Genomic DNA, 16500 nt, shown 5'->3' on the forward strand with positions numbered 1-16500 from the left:
GGCCCGTAGTGTGCGATGTATTTTAACTGTACTTGACCACACAACTTTTCTTTTGTTAAAGAATCTCTTGGAATTCATATTCTATAAAATTCATTTTGTTAGATGCTGGTGTAATAAAAAGAACACAGGTTTGGGAGACACTTGGGTCTCAATTTTACTTTTATCTCCATCACATACCAGAAATATGGCCTCAGACACTACTTGCTCTCTCTAACCTTCATTTTCATTTCCTTTGTAAAAGGGGAATAATAAGATTCAGCTTTAACAAGTTATTACTAAAGCATAAGACCTGGAGAGAAAGAAAACTTCCAGGGATTGTATCAAAAGCAGGTTTGCTGTCCCTCAGTTTGCTCATCCTCTCTCCAGAGACTACACTTTCCAGGCTCCCTTGTCTCTAGTTTTGGTCCATGGAAGGTGGGTGTCTAGTGATGACTCCACTTCCAAACCAGGAGCATGAAACCCTCCTATAAGCAACACAATCCTCTCCTTCTCTCTCTACCCCAAAGCCCCAATGATTGGATGTAGTGGGTTCTGTCAGGGCAGAATCCTAAGGAGGAAGGAACATATCGGTCCTTTGACTCGCTTCTAGAAAGGAAACCTCCCTGCCAAGAGTGCCCACTCAGGCAACGCATTAGCAAGAAATAAACATGCATTGTTTTGCACCACTGATATTTTGAGAAGCTTTGTGATATTACTCTGGTATGGATGGAAATCCCAGTGTACAATGCCTTGTAAATGTGTAATAGGTGGTAGATGCTGTGGTTGCTATTGAGATTACCTTTGTTCTTGTTGTTGTTGTTGTTGCAGAAATACACTCAGAAAGAAACAGATTCTTGCGATTCTGCCAAAATGTCATGGAAGTCAAATTCCCAAATACATTTGTATCTCTCAATGGATTTATCCACTCTGTGTTGTATGACTGTAGAGTACTGATTAGTCAGCTTGGGCTTCCATAACAAAGTGTCACAGCCTGGCTACCTTAAAAAAACAGAGGCTTATTTTCTCACAGTCCTGGAAGTTTGAAGTTCAAAATCAAGGTGTCAGTAGTCTTGGTGTTGTAGATGACCATCTTCTCCCTATGTCTTCATGTATGAATTTTAGGGGAGCACAGTTCAGCCCAAAACAGTCACCAACCTTCAGCACTGTCTTTAAAGAGTTAAAGAAAACTTGTCAGATAACAGCCTCATTTGCTTAGTCTGTTTTCTGTTGCTGATGACAGAATACCTAAAACTGAATACTTTATAAAGAAAAGGAATTTATGTATTAAGTTATGGAGACTAAAAAGCTCAAGGTCCAGGGGCCACATCTGGTGAGAGGCTTCTTGTCAATGGGGATCTTCTGCAGAGTCCTGAGGTGTTGCAGGGTATATCATGGAGAGGGAGCCAAGCATGCTGACATGCTAGCTCAGGTTTCTCTTCCTCTTCTCAGAAAGCCACCAGTTCCACCCCCATAATTACTCATGACCCAATCACCTCTTAAACACTCTACTTCTCGATACTGCCACATTGGGGATTAAGTTTCAGCATGAGCTTTGGAGGGCACAAATATTCCAACTATAGCACTTATACTCTTACTGGAGTGTTGATCACACATCAGCCAGCATCTCTACTTAAACTTATTCTACAAATGTCAGTTTTACTCTCTCTACGTGGAGACAATGCTTTATTGCGGGATAAGGGAAAAAATAGCTGTAGCAAATATAATTGGTTCCCCCTTAGTTATTCAACTAAAATTCATGTGATGTATTCATTTAAACATGAAAGGAAGTGAATTTCAGACAAAATTCCTACTGAGAAGAAAATAAAGCAAACCCCCCATTATGATTCAGTTATCCTTTAGTTATTGTGTTCCATCACATGTGGATATACGGCAGGCACTTGTTCAAAGGAAAAACAGTATCTCTGGCATTCACGCAGATTTTTAGAAGCATATCTGGAAAGCAATTTTTTAAATATATTTTTCAGTTTCCAAAATTATTGGAAAGGTGGAAAACAGGCTGGAAAGAATAATGAAATTGTGTATTGCCTATAGAAATTGTTACATTCTAGGAAAATAGCTCATCAAGTAGATGAGTTAAGATCAGTAGAATTTATTTTAAAGGCACCAGGAGGATTCCTCATTGAACACGAAGCTACTGTGTGTATCGTTGTGGAGTACATACTCATCCTGTGGTTTTACTCCCCTCGTCTCCTGACACTGTTTCAGCAGGGATATCTTCATTTATCTAGCAACTGCAAGGAACAGCCCTCACCAGTAAGTAAAACTTTGAACTCACTGCTGCCTGATCACTCTCAAAGTCTCAGTTGCAAAAAAAGACAGATTTAAGAAGGATTGCCTGAGGGCCTTATAGTCTTTTTGTTCCTCTCATCTAGATGCTCTCAAAGTCGTTCTTGGATTTAGCTAGGCAAACAGAACCCCTTCTCACTTGGACCATATTCTTTCACTCCCATCCTGTAAAGTACAAAAGAAGCTATGGCCTCACACTGAAGCTTCAAAGAGAAGCTGGGCGGGCTTGGAACACACCCTGGGTTGAAGATCTTGGTGTGGGCCAGCAATGATGCAATGTTACATTTACTTACTGAGAGCATATTATCTGCTCTGCACACTTGTGGCTTCATAGCATACAGGATTTTCATGGACAGGTTATTAATTTTACAAAAGCAAGTTTTATGTGCCTCATTCACTGGACTTTCTCCAATGCATATCACAAGGCTTCAATAAATATCTTATTCACTCTCCACAACAACCCTGAGAGGTCATTATCTTTATCTTAGAGAAGAGGAAAATTAGGCCCAGAGAGGTAGAGACTTACCTGGGTTCCACATCTAGTGAGAGGCAGACAAGAGACCAAGCCCAGGTCCAGCACCACACTTAGATTCAAGCAAGGGCAGGGCCCCTGCCCCAGACCTGGCTCTGCAGGGACCCCACACTTTGTAGTGCCATGTTCCTTGAGTATTTCTACATCCTTCTACAGTTCCTGGGGCTGGCTGGGGCAGGCAGTGCCTTCTAGCAGTTGTCCCTTACCTGTACTTGTCCTTTGTGAGCCCTGGTCTCATCTCTCCTCTTTGGGATGCTCCTGATGTTACCAAGCAATCAATGGACTCACGGTCCAGTGTGCGCAGAGGCCAACTCTGTCTCTACTAAAACAACAAAAATTAACTGGGCGTGGTGGCAGGTGCCTGTAATCTCAGCTACTCTGGAGGCTGAGACAGGAGAATTGCTTGAACCCAGGAGGCAGAGGTTCCAGTGAGCCAAGATCACGCCATTGCACTCCACCCTGGGTGACACAGAGAGACTCTGTCTCAAAAATTAAAAATAAAAAATAAAACAAAATAAAGTAAAGATCAGTTTGCATGTGAAATAAGAGAACTGGATGGGACTGAAACTAAGTTCACTGTATGTGGAGTATTTATACATATCTCTTTCTCCTTTGTGTATAGAATTCTTCACAAGGTCACCTATTTTATAATGGAATATTTACAAAAGTAAACAGTTCATCAAAATTAGTCAATTACTGTATTAATTCATTTTCACACTGCTGTAAAGAAATACCAGAGACTGGGTAATTTATAAAGGAAAGATGATTAATGGGCTCACAGTTCCACATGGCCGGTGAGGCCTCAGGAAACTTACAATCGATCATGGCAGAAGGAGAAGGGGAAGCAAGGACCTTCTTCACATGGTGGGAGGAGAGAGAAGTGCAAGCAGGGGAGATGCCAGATGTTTATAAAATCATCAGATCTCATGAGAACTCACTCACTGTTATGAGGACAGCATGGGGGCAACTGCCTCCATGATCTAATCACGTCCTGCCTGGTATCTCCATAGACACATGGGGATTCTGGGGATTACAATTCAAGATGAGATTTGGGTGGGGACCCAGCCAAACCGTATCAATTAGTTACAATATGGTTCGATTATCATCACTCTTTGAGACAAGCCTGCAGGCACAACACTTGCTGCTATCAGATACACAGCAGTGACAAGAGGCAGGGCTCAGTCCCATTAGGCTTTTTGTTTTAACCAGTCTCAGGTGGGCAGTGCCTGTGGGTCAGGCAGCACTATCTGGTGTAGAGTTGGGAATTGGATCACTGTTCAAGAACCAGGCATTTTCTTCTATTAAACCACAAAAACCTTTGGATGAAAGACCACATGAAACTTTATGTGTCATTAGCATCTTGAGGGATGCTTGTTTACATATATCCTTTCACGTGAAAAAACTGAATTTAATACTGGTGAAAAGCAAAAAGAAGTGTAAAAAGGGATTAAAACTGTGGGAAGAGAAGGAGTTCCAAGGACCAACCTCGTCTGCTTTGTAACTTTGCCTTCAGAATCTGACTCTAGACAAAAAAATGGCTTAAAAGAAGTAACTTTTCAAAACTTGCTTTTTTCACCCCCAAATCATAAATTAAAGTGATCTGATTGATATATTCTACTTTGCCTTTGGGTATGACCATCAAAACAACATAATTTCAGGGTTTGTTTTTTGTTTTTTGTGTTTTAAGAATCTGAAGAATGAATTGGAGTAAAGTGATTAACTCTTTGCTAAGTCTTGATCAAGTGCCCTTCAGAATAAAAAGAGATCAAATAGTAAGCTATTCTTAATTAAACTGAATGAATAGAATTGACTTAATAAAATTATAATGTTGTTTAATGACTGTGGGAGATTGTGTTCAGGGCAGAAAACTGACATTTTGCCTTAATCGATGCACATTTTATTAAAATCAATGAGGTCTATTACATAAGGCCTATTGAAAGTAACTTTAATAAAGTCCAATCTATAAAAAGTAACCAAACCTAATTCAATTGAAATTTAACCTGATGGCAACTATAATGTTCATCCAACATATATTTATTGAGTGCTTACTATGTACTAGGCACTGAGGAAGTATCAATGAAAAGTCGCTTTTTCCTTCCCTTAAGGTACACATTGTAGGATAATTAGCTTACAATTTTGAGTTAGATTCAAATGCACCTCAACTTGTAGTATTTCACTTACATTTTAAAGAACCATTTTTGTTACATTTTAAATAAAACTTCTACTTAGAAAAAAAAGGAATGCTAATGTCCGTTCCAATTCTAATATATGACTTGAATTTTTAATTGTTAATAGTGGAGTGGTCTCAGTTTCATGTTCAAAGGGAGTTTTTGGTATTGAAAAAAAATGGCTACTGATGCATCACAGTGTGCATAGCTTTTTCTCTCTTGGGTTTTCCTCTCTTATGATAAAAAAGAGATTTTCAGCCATGTCTGTATTCCACATTTGTTTCCAGAAGGCTCAGATGCCCACCTCCAGGAGGCAGGTGGGGTGGTACAGCCTGCTCTTAGTCTCATGCTTTCTTCTTGATCTTGGCTGCCCATTAAAACTTCTGTTTCCCTGATCCTGATTCTTGATTCTTATTGATATTGAATTTCACTCTATTACATTTGCTTTTAATGTAAGATGCTTTGAAACTGTTCAGGAACAAAGTGAAATATAACTTTTTTAAAAAAAGTTTTTAACTATTTGAGGGCTAAAACAATATAGTCCTTATTTCCCTAGGGCACTTTGCTCAGCTTGTGTGATGTAACAGATAAGCATTAAATTCTTCTTATCTTAAATTTAGTAGATAACTTTATTCATTAACTCAAAGAGTAAATACTGAGCACGTCCTATGTTCCAGGAGTGCTTAGTTTTAAAGTTATAAACAGGAGTTAGACTGAAGTTGTTCAGGGTAGGGTAATTACTATAACAACAGAAACAAAAACAAATCTCAGAGGTCAAATATAACCAAAGCTCATTGCTCACAGTCCTAAGCTGGAGGTGTCTATGTTTCATTATGCTTAGTCCTCAAAGCGGCTCTGGGTATCAAAATCCAGTTGAAAGATGGGGATGAAAAAAAGTGTGGAGGCTCCTGTGAGAAGGAGTTTTAGGGCCAGCTCTGAAAGGCCAGCCACTTCTACCCACATTCCAAAGGCCAGAGTTTGATCCCAAAGTTGCACCTAACTTCAGTATTTGCTGACAGGAGCTGGGAAATGTCTTACTGGATGACCAGGAAAAAAAAAGAAGAGGGGCTTGATGAGCTTCAGGCACTGTATCTCTCGTGCTCCAACCCTCTGAGCACCTTGAAGCATACTCACTCCCTCCTGCTGGAGACAATGCAAAGACTCAGGCAGGCCCTGTATCCAGCCCAGGTGCAGGCTCTCCAGATGTTGTGTGGCTTCTTACAGTGGAGAGTTACTTGCCCTCCACAGATACATGCACACTTAATAAGCAATGGTGGACCAGGATCAGGAAAACAACAATAAAAACTCCTAGCCTCAACATAAAAGAATGGAGGTCACACAGAAGTTACTGACCCAGTTATAAGACCCAGCTGACTCACAGGGCAGGGCAGTTCCTTGACTAGGCTTTGATATTGTCTTGTGACAGGAATACTTCTGTCCATCTCCCGCCATTCTCCTTGTCATATCTGAAGAGGGTTGAGGAGTTATGTCTTCCTTGGGAACTGGACCACTTCTCCATCCTTCTTCTTGCTGCACCAAATGTAGTGTCCTAGAGATCAAACATGCAAAGGGGTTTTTAACTGGGGGAAGGAGATTGTTTCATTTTGTTTTGTATTTTCCAGGATTACACAATTTTGTTGGCAATAAAATTTCTTCAAAAATGCATTTAGATTCTGATCTATTTGATTCTAGTTTACTCATGTACCTCTCACTATGCCCAGAGTTCTTTCAGAGATATTTTAAATCCTGTCTATCTCAGTCATCCCAGGATGCTATAATAAACACCATAGACAAGACAGTTTAAGCAACAAACATTTGCTAACATTCGCTTCTCACAGTTCTGGAGGCTGGGAAGTTCAATATCAAGATGTCAGCCAATTATGTTCCTGGCGGAGATTCACTTTCTGGTTTGCCAGCAGTTTGCCTTCTTGCTGTGTCCTTAGTAGTTGAGAGGGGGATCATCTCTCTCATGTCTCCTTCATAAGGTCACTCATCCCATCATGAAAACTTCATCCTCATTATCTACTTACCTCCCAAAGGCCCCACCTCCAAATACTATCACACTGGGTATTAGGACTTTCACATGTGAATTTGGAGGCATATAAACATTCAGTCCCATAGAATTGTCTTTCTTCTATATATCATGATCCCAAACCCCATGCTTCTGAGCCAAGAGCAGGCAGTGATCTGTTTCCCTGATGGGATCAGGGGAAACTTCTCAGAATGGGTAAGGCTAGATATTTATGTCGAAAAATCCATGATGTTCACCAATTATATGGAAAGGGAAAAAGAGAAAGGTGTGACTGTGTAGCACATCCAGCAGGTTAGGGAAGTTCTAAGTATTCTGGCAACTCCAGAGTAGGAGGTTCCCAGGCACAGTTTCCAAGACTATGACTGAAAAGACCATCATGTGCCAGATCATAGAGGGTCTTATTGGCTTTGTTGGAAGTTTGGCCTACAAGCAGCAGAGAGTCTCTAAAGGACTTTAAGCAGGGAATGACAGGATCAAAGTGGAGGCAGGGCTGAAAGAAGAACCACTCAGTGGCAGTCACCATAGCCTGGGCAAGATGTAATGAAGACCTGACGAAGGCAGAAGCTGTGGGATGGAGGGGAGAGTTTGCACACAGCAAGTGTTAGGATGGAGATTCAGGGATTGCAGACAAGAAGGAGTGACTGTCCTCACTGCACTCAGTGATTTGTTAGATTTCATGCCGTCCTCACCCCTAGAAACCAATGACTGTGTGAAGAAATGGGAACAGCCTTCAGCTGGCTAGTTCTCTACAATGATCCTGTCTATGAATCTGGAGTGAAAGCCCAAGCTCAGCTCAGTAGGCAAACAGATTCCTGACCCTATAGAGAAAGGATCCATGGAAATGAGTAAACAAAAATTAAACTGTAGATTCCACCAGTGCAAATGGTGTCGGAAGCTGAATCCCTCATCCCCTTTAGATAGGACACCATCCGCTTGCCACTGAGAGGTAGAGAGAGTGAGAGAGCAAGATAGTGAGAGAAAACACATATGATTTTACATGCAAACTCAGGAAGGCAACCATTAGGTTATTGAAAGTTAACATTTTTCCAGATATTATTTAATCATTATCAGCTTCTTAGTTCTGCTTCACCAAAATACAAAAGCAAACACAGTTTTTGCCCTTGTAGCTGTCTTTAATTCAATTTTAACACAATGCACCTTGTAGTATTTGGAATTGCACCTAATTAAAGCATTGAAATAAAGGTAGTTTGTGAATCTCATCTTTGCCAGGTTTGTTTCACTGGTTTGCTACTGGTGAAAATACTCTTTTTGAAAAAGTTGATCATCTTCAACCTGTCTTCATTGCTAAGTACAAGTAAGATATTGACATTGTATGTTCTCATTTATTTGTGAGATCTAAAAATCAAAACAATTGAACTCATGGACGTAGAGAGTAGAAGGATGATTACCAGAGGCTGGGAAGGGTAGTCGGGGGCTGGGGACGAGGTGGGAATGGTTAATAGGTACAAAAAATAATAATTAGAAAGAATGAATAAGACCTACTATTTGATAGCACAACAAGGTAACTATAGTCAATAATAACTTAATTGCACATTTTAAATAACTACAAGCATTCAATTGGATTATTTGTAACAAAAAGGATAAATGTTTTTCTTTTTGGAAAATCCCATTCTCCGTGATGTGATTAAAATGCATTACATGCCTATATTGAAACATCTCATGTACCCCATAAATATATATACCTACTATGTACCCACAAAAATTAAAAACTAAAAAAAAGAAGAAAAAAATCCAAATGAGATATTAAAGTGTAGTATTGGAGCCTTACTCAGAATAGCACCATCAGGGTAGGTAGAGGCAAACTGGAGAGTGAGTAGTAGATGACAGAAAGAACACCAGTTTTCCATCCTGGAGTCAAACTATGGGCCTTCCAATTCCTAACTGTGTAGGCTTCAACAAATTGCTAAACCTTTCCAAGTTTTCATCTATAAAACATGGCAGAGAAGATTAGCAATGAAGGAAATGTGCCCGGCTGTGCCTGCCTGGATTGCCACAAGGCAGGTGCTCAGTAATGGCAGACCTAGAGTTGCTGGTGAGCCTCAAGTTCTGAGATAAGATGTAGACATCAGTTACACCTCGTAAGGTATAAAGCCAGGGATGCTGGTAAGAAATGGATCCTGTTATTTGAATGACTCAGTAAACTCCCAACCAGCTCCACTGACCAAACTTCCAGGGTAGCATCCTACTTGGGTAAGTGGTTTGAGGGACTCAAAATACTGTCCTTCAATTCTAAGACATAGATATCTGATCACATGTTAATATATCTGAAATCTGTATACATACATTATTATTGATTTACAATTAATAATGTCATAGTCCCACACCCCACCCCCACCCCAGAATGCCATCATTAGATTGATGGAGTGGTTTCCAACCAAAGACATTTTCAAAAAGGGTAAATAGGATTTACCATGCAAGGCAAAGAAAAACCAGTCCTTACCTGTTTTCAGCATATTTTAGAATTCAGGTCATCTCAAGCTCACATGATTTCTAAACCTTTTACAGCAGATGTGCATGATCAAAGTACCCAAATGAAGTCAGATGTGCCTCTTAATATTTGGTTCATGCTTTGCATGCCCCTATGCCTTCACTCCACCATTGCATTTTTCCTGGAATACCTATCTCATTTTATGCTGACAAGTACCTGTTCATGTTTCAAGCTTCATCTGAGCTTCATCTTCTCTGAAGTCTTTTCTTTTCTCTTTTTTTTTTCCTTTTTGTGGAGAATAGGGTCTTGCTCTATTGCCCAGGCAGGTCTCAAACTCCTGGGCTCAAGCTATCCTCTCGCCTCTGCCTCCCTAAGAGTTGGGATTGCAGGCATGAGCCACCGCACCAGGACAAGCCTTTTCTGATACAGACAATGCTTACCCACAAGTGGAAATGAAAACTCCCTCCTCTTTGCTCCTCTTTGCCCCACGAGCTATTAATTCTGGAGGTCCCTGTTATTTCTTTGCATCTGCTTGTTTATACATGAGTTATCTGTTTCCCATCCCTCACCACTTTGGGCAAGTACTGCTTGTGTCTCATTCCTCTCCCAGACCTGAACATTTACTTAGAACATAGTAGATATTCAAGAAGTTCTCTTGAACAAATTAATAAATATCCTCCATACTAGTCTTTTCATGTAAGAAACTCTATGAAGAACTCAGATTTCAGAGTAACATAAAAGTAATTTGTAATCTAAAAATCCAAGTTGCAAGAGGAATCCCTTAGTAGTACAAATTTAAAGCTGGAGAGCTTCTAAAATGTATGTCACTATGAAGTGGCTGAATGCTAAAGTGTCAGTCCCTTTTCTCCTGTAAGTTTTCTGGCTGTGTGGTTTATTTGGATTTCCTTATTAACCTGTATTTCCCTCATACACCAGGCTGAAGTTCAATCTCTACAGAGTCCCTCCTATTCTTCCTGTATGAATCAAACCACGGATGCTCATCTTGTTGTCAAATTCACCTGACAGATAGATTTGCTACAACAAATGAAAACACTAAATAAGCAGCTCCCATCTATTTTTTATGGCTGACATTTGTTCCCAGCAAATAGCAAATGTTATCCCAGGATGAAAGCATCTGTAATTTCTGAAGTTTTTATTTTGCTATAAATCATAGTGAATATTTCCATTGTGAGACTTTTTTAAAATGTAAAGCAAAAGTTAAAATACATGTACTTTTAAAATTCCTTAGAAAGTGTCACAACAAAGTTTTGTTCCAGAAAGAACTACAGTGAAGATGCCCATGAAGAACAACATAGAAGGGTTAAAAAAAATCACTGGAAATATATAACCTAATTATACTTTATAAATAAATATATTTTCATGTATACATACATAGATAGATAGATGCAATCAAGAGTTTAAAGACAAGGTGCTTAATTACAGATGCCTCTTCTCCTGTCAGTTTCAGATTTTTGTTTTCACCATACTCCAAGGTCATCACTACAACTGTCAGAATTTCTGAACCTAAGACATTAGAGGAGCAGTTGTCAGAGGCTCACAAACTCCACCTGCCATTCAGACACTCCTCCCAGGGAAAACTTGACTGGAAGAGCCAGGGCAAACAGAAAATAATTCTGGGAGAAGAGGTAATAGCAACAGCAAGAGCTAACAGTTACAAAAGTCTTCTTATGCATTATCTCCATTAATCTTCATGATTGCTTGTAAGAACGGGTACTCTGATTAGTACCGCTTTATAGATGAAAAATTAAGACTGACAAAGATTAAGTACCTTGCCCCAAATCACACAGCTAGTAAGTGACAGAGGGCCTGAAAGTGGTTGACTTTCAGTTTGGATTGAAGACCAATATAAACAAAAAATTTGAAAGGCCCTGTAGAATTTTCCTTCTTCCTCTTTAGATTTGAATTAAGGAGAGAAAAGGGTAATGGTCCTATATTTGGGCAAATTATCTCCTGGTTCGAGTCATTTCTATCCGTCAGCATTTCTGGAGGTCCAACAAAGTTCCACCTGCCTGTACGGTGACTCTAATCAGCTGACCACAGTACCGGAAGGTCTGGCTATCACATCCTCCATGTTTCCTTGGGACAGCTTTGGTCTCTACAATACAGTACTGTATCTGTGTTCACCTGAACCAGATGTGACTAAAAATTTGTCATAATTCCAATTTCTTTCAACCTCTTTCAATTCCAAAAATTCCTAAAAATTAAATAAGAGGATTATAATTTCAAAATGTCATGTTTGTAAGTATTGCACAAATCACGCATTGCCTTCCCCAGAGATGCTATTTGAACAATTTCTCAAGCACCACCTACTATGCTCCAGTTACTTGTGCAAGGATGTCTGCATGCATTTTCTCACTCCATCATTACAAAATCCCTACAGGGTGTGTTATTAGTCTATTTTATATATCAAAAAAGTTTTAAAACCAGAGACTAAATAAAATGCCCAAGGTCATAGAGGCATTAGGAGGCAGAACCAAAATGTCATCGTAGGTCTGACAGCCTGGACAATACAAGATACTCTCACTTCCTGCACCCTAAATGAGACTAATGCAAACTACTCAACAAAAGACTCAGAATTGGACTTTTCAGCACTTTCTATCCACTTGTTTTCTGCTTTTGTTTTATTGTTTTTTGCTGGGTTTTTTTTTTTTTTTGCGTTTTACTTGAAAACATCTCACATAAAAGCATCCTCTGATTTTTTTTCCCCTGAGAGATGCTGAGTAAACAGTTTTGGTGATATGTGGCCACAATTGCATACTTCTCAGGATCCAATTATTAATCTGATACTTAGGTATTTATTGCTGTCATAAGACTCCAAAATGGCTTTGAAAAATTGCCCTGACTCATGGTTCATATCCGAGGCTTTATCAAATGCACATTTTTTAATATAAGGCGGGTGCCATGAGGTTACAGGCACATTGCATTCACGTTCAATAACACTCTATAATCCTGAAAGTAAAATACTGGGTTACTTTTAGGAAAAATTCCTTCCTGCCTGTATTTTTTATTCCAAAACCATAAATCATCTATGACATAAATGTGGCATTTCCTAAATAGGAGAGACAGTTAAAGAGTTTGAGAAAAGGAAAAAATGGTCAAACATCAAAATAAAAATTAAGATGTTACTACATTTCATACAAATGCAAGCCATCATGTGAAAGCTTGGCAATTAATGCTGGAATATTTTATTCCAGTGACGCCTTCTCTGAACCCACATCTAATTACTAGCACATCCGCTGATAAGTTTTTGGATAACACAACAGTGCTCAAGATCATTTCTATTTTCATTTATCAACATAAAATGTGTAGAGCTCCTAACTCTCAGGCTTTAGAGGATGTTTATATGGAGCCAAAACTGTTGTCATAACAATTCAGATAAATTACATAACTCTAAACAATGAATTGACTCATAGCTATGGAAGTGTTCCCAGGTAGATTTCAAACACAGTTTCTAAAATGATCCTCCTCATGTCTATTATCTCCTTTCTCCCAGCCATTACACCAATTATTCCCAACTGCTGGACTCTTCATCAAGGAGAGAAGAGAGGCAAAGAGCACCCTTCCCTGTCATTGGCCAAATATTCTGTTTTGTTTTGTTTTGTATTCAGAAATTTCAATCAAACCCTCAGGAACCCATGCCCTGGCAAGGCCCATGCCCTGGTGAACTCAGAATTTTAGCAATGGGCATAATGATTGTTAAATGACTGTAAGCTCCGGTACTCTGAGCCCCAAACCAGAGCTTGCTGTCATCCATCTCCTCCCACAGCTCTAAATACAACCCTAAAGTGAGGCCATTAAAAAATGTCACTTGATAAGGTGCCTTATTATTTCAACATCCTCACAAAAGTCCAACAGCTGATGAATTCCTAAAGGAAGGAACAGAGAAGGAGGGGGCATCAAGTAGAGGTTGTTGACAATAATGCACATGTATGAAAAGGATAGTCAGTGATATAGATTGAAGAGGATGAGGAAATGAAAAGCACCATTATGCATTGCACGCCGACAATATTGGCATTTAGACTGAATTACTCTTTGTTTTGAGATCTACACTATGCATTAAAAGGTATTTAGTAGCATCCTTGGCTTCCTCCTATTAGATACCAGTAGCACCACCTCATCCCAAGTTTTAACAATCAAAAATGTTTTCAGACATTGCCAAAGATCCCCTAAGGACAAAACTGGCCTTAGTTTAAAACTAATGTCGTAGGTATACCAATTAATCTCAACCCTGCCCATGAGGAAGGCATTATCATTCTTGTTTTCCCAGGGAAAAAATAACAGAAACACTGAACCCTTCTATAAAGCTAATTACGGGGCAGGCGTGCTTACATATACACTCACCTATCACCTATTATATATAAATCCCCATGGGTTTATATATAACAGTTAGTATTATCCCCATTTTACAGTTGAGGAAGCTGAGACACAAAGCTGGTCAAATCCTGCTTGAGGTTCACACCCAAGCTGTGGACTTTCCTTGATGAGGCAGCCAGCTCCTGTGGCTTGCCCAGGGTTGGTCCCACCGTAGGACATAGGAAATTCTGCTCCAAGGCCATGCTCCTTCCACCACCTAAAGCTGCTCCTGAAACAGAGCAAGGCATGGTAGAATGTAGGATGATGCTGTACTCACAGGTATGACCCTGAAACACCTGGGTTTCTAATGAGAAACAGCAGTATCTTCCACTTTGAAAACCAAATCTACCGCATGCTCACATGGAGACCACCAGGCTTATGGAGCAGTCCGTATCTTTCCTAGGGAACGATAGGCAAGTCTTCTCAAGGAAACACTTTCTAATCACCCTTCCAACATCTACACTCTCAGCCTTCTTTGCTCACCCATCTCAAAGAAAGTATTCTACAATAGACTATCTACAAAGACAGTAAAACCTTTACAGCTGTATCCTAACTGCTGCTTTGTTTAATACAGAAGCAGAACACTTGATTGAATTAATTTGTAATTAAAAATTAACCAATAGACAAGAAAGATTATTTGCTAAATGTACAGACTCTTGAGTAAGAAAAACTCAGGTTCAAATCCTAGCTTCCCTATTCATCAGCTCTGGAAATGAAGAGTTCCTATGTCATCAGATAGGGATAACAAACTCCACCTCTTAGAGTTCACAGTAGGCAATATAAAGCCCCTATCAAGGGGCTGGGAGGTCGGGGTCTTTGTGGTTTAATGAGGAAAAGAAAGATAAGGGGTTAGCTAGTGAAACAGAATGTTGGGCTTTCTTCTCACAACCATCTTTCCTCACCAAGACAGAATGAGATAAAGGTGAATCCACTGGGCTGGTGATCAGCAAAATCCAGACCAATTGCAGCATCTTCTCTCTCCTCTGAAGGGAAGCAATATATTGATTCTACTTTGAAATATCAAGATCTCACTTCAGGGAACATAACTTTCTTTCTTTGGCTCACAAAGAAACAATGCTAAAAAATAAAACTACCTATGCCTCCTCTAGTGCATGGATTCAGATGGGCTGAAGCAGTAAAAGTGACCGTCCCACAATTCCATTTTTACAATAACCCTTCTCCCAGGGTATCAATATTAATACAGTCACACTTTCCAGGAGGGTGAATTGCTAAATCTGCAAAGCCCCCAAGGACAGCTTAACTGTAAGCCATTCTCTTCAGGATTGTAAGGTGATGCATAGCCCTCCTGGGTAGACATCCTAATGTATGCAACAGCCACACCCGTGGCAGGCAGAAGCTGCAAGAGAGATAGTCAGAAAGGAAAGATACCTGGGAAGGCAGGAATACAAACTCATGCACTCACCAGCCATGTAGGCAACCTTAATCACTCCAATGGAATCTTTTCTCTTCATGTCCTCCCTGCTCACCAAAAACTCAGACCCCTTCTGTCATGAAGGATGAGAAGAAGGCTGGTGAAGCTCTCACAGTTTCTATGGCAGGCACTTGTAAGAAGATGCTGAGCTAAGCCTGTTCTCTTCTCTTCTTGGGGTGCCCCAGGGTCTTACTTTCTGCCCTCTCCCCACTTGTGCCCTCCTCACCCCTCTTCAGCCCCATAGTTGCCTGATTCTTCTAACTACCTTCCCCTTTCTTTTCCTCCAGAAAATCACCACTGTGAAACGAAGATATTTTGTTGTCTAGTTTGAACTAGGAAGAATATTCTTTTCTTAGAAGTCAAATACAAAATTTATTTTCCCCAAAATATAAGTCCTAATAAGGAATACTAACAGATAGAACATTTAAAGATAAAACTTATAGACTATGAGTTTTCTACATTTGTTATTTTTTCCCCTCCTTAACTGCTCTCAATTGCAGCTGAATTTAATTTCCTTAGACTCTGAGTTTCGGAATAGATTTATATTTTGTAATTCACTGGTCATCTCTCTTTAGAGTCAAAAGTGTCCTAGGACACCAAGGTATTGTTCCACTTTTCCATCAAAAATCCCTACAGAGCTACCTGCGATGGGTCTTTCAGGATTTATTCCAATGACAGAGCCTATCTTTGAAGTAATTTACTGAGGGTTCCAGCAGCCTCCCAGATTATTTAAAGAAAGAGGAGATAAAAGCTACCCTTGTGATGAAGTCCCTAACAAACAACCCAGAAAGAGCAGAAATGACTTCCAATCAGGAAAACGTTTTCTATTTAATGCTCTAAATTGAAGTAAAACAATCAACAGCTCAACACATATTTTCAGTGGCCACTGATGGACCAGACCTTACACAAAATTGCACTTCTCATAGGAAGTGTTTGAGCTCAAAAGCAATCAGCTTCCCTTGGCCTCAGGTACCATTCATCCTTCTAACAAAAAAAGAATTTTTGAAAAGCAACTTTAAACAAGAAATTAATTTGTTTCTATTTGGTTAAGTTAGCATTGAAAATAACTCCCTCACTTTTTTCAGAGGGGTTTACCTTTTAAATGAGGATGTCTCATGTGGCAATCCAAAGCAATGCATTGTTCACAGTATCATATAAAACAGGACGCATCATTGAGAAAGCTAAAACTGTTACCAAGTGGAAGGCATTCTTTCATTCATTAAATAT

The sequence above is a fragment of the Pongo abelii genome, chromosome 11 (assembly GCF_028885655.2).
Source record: "Pongo abelii isolate AG06213 chromosome 11, NHGRI_mPonAbe1-v2.0_pri, whole genome shotgun sequence".
NCBI classification, from domain to species: Eukaryota; Metazoa; Chordata; class Mammalia; order Primates; family Hominidae; genus Pongo; species Pongo abelii.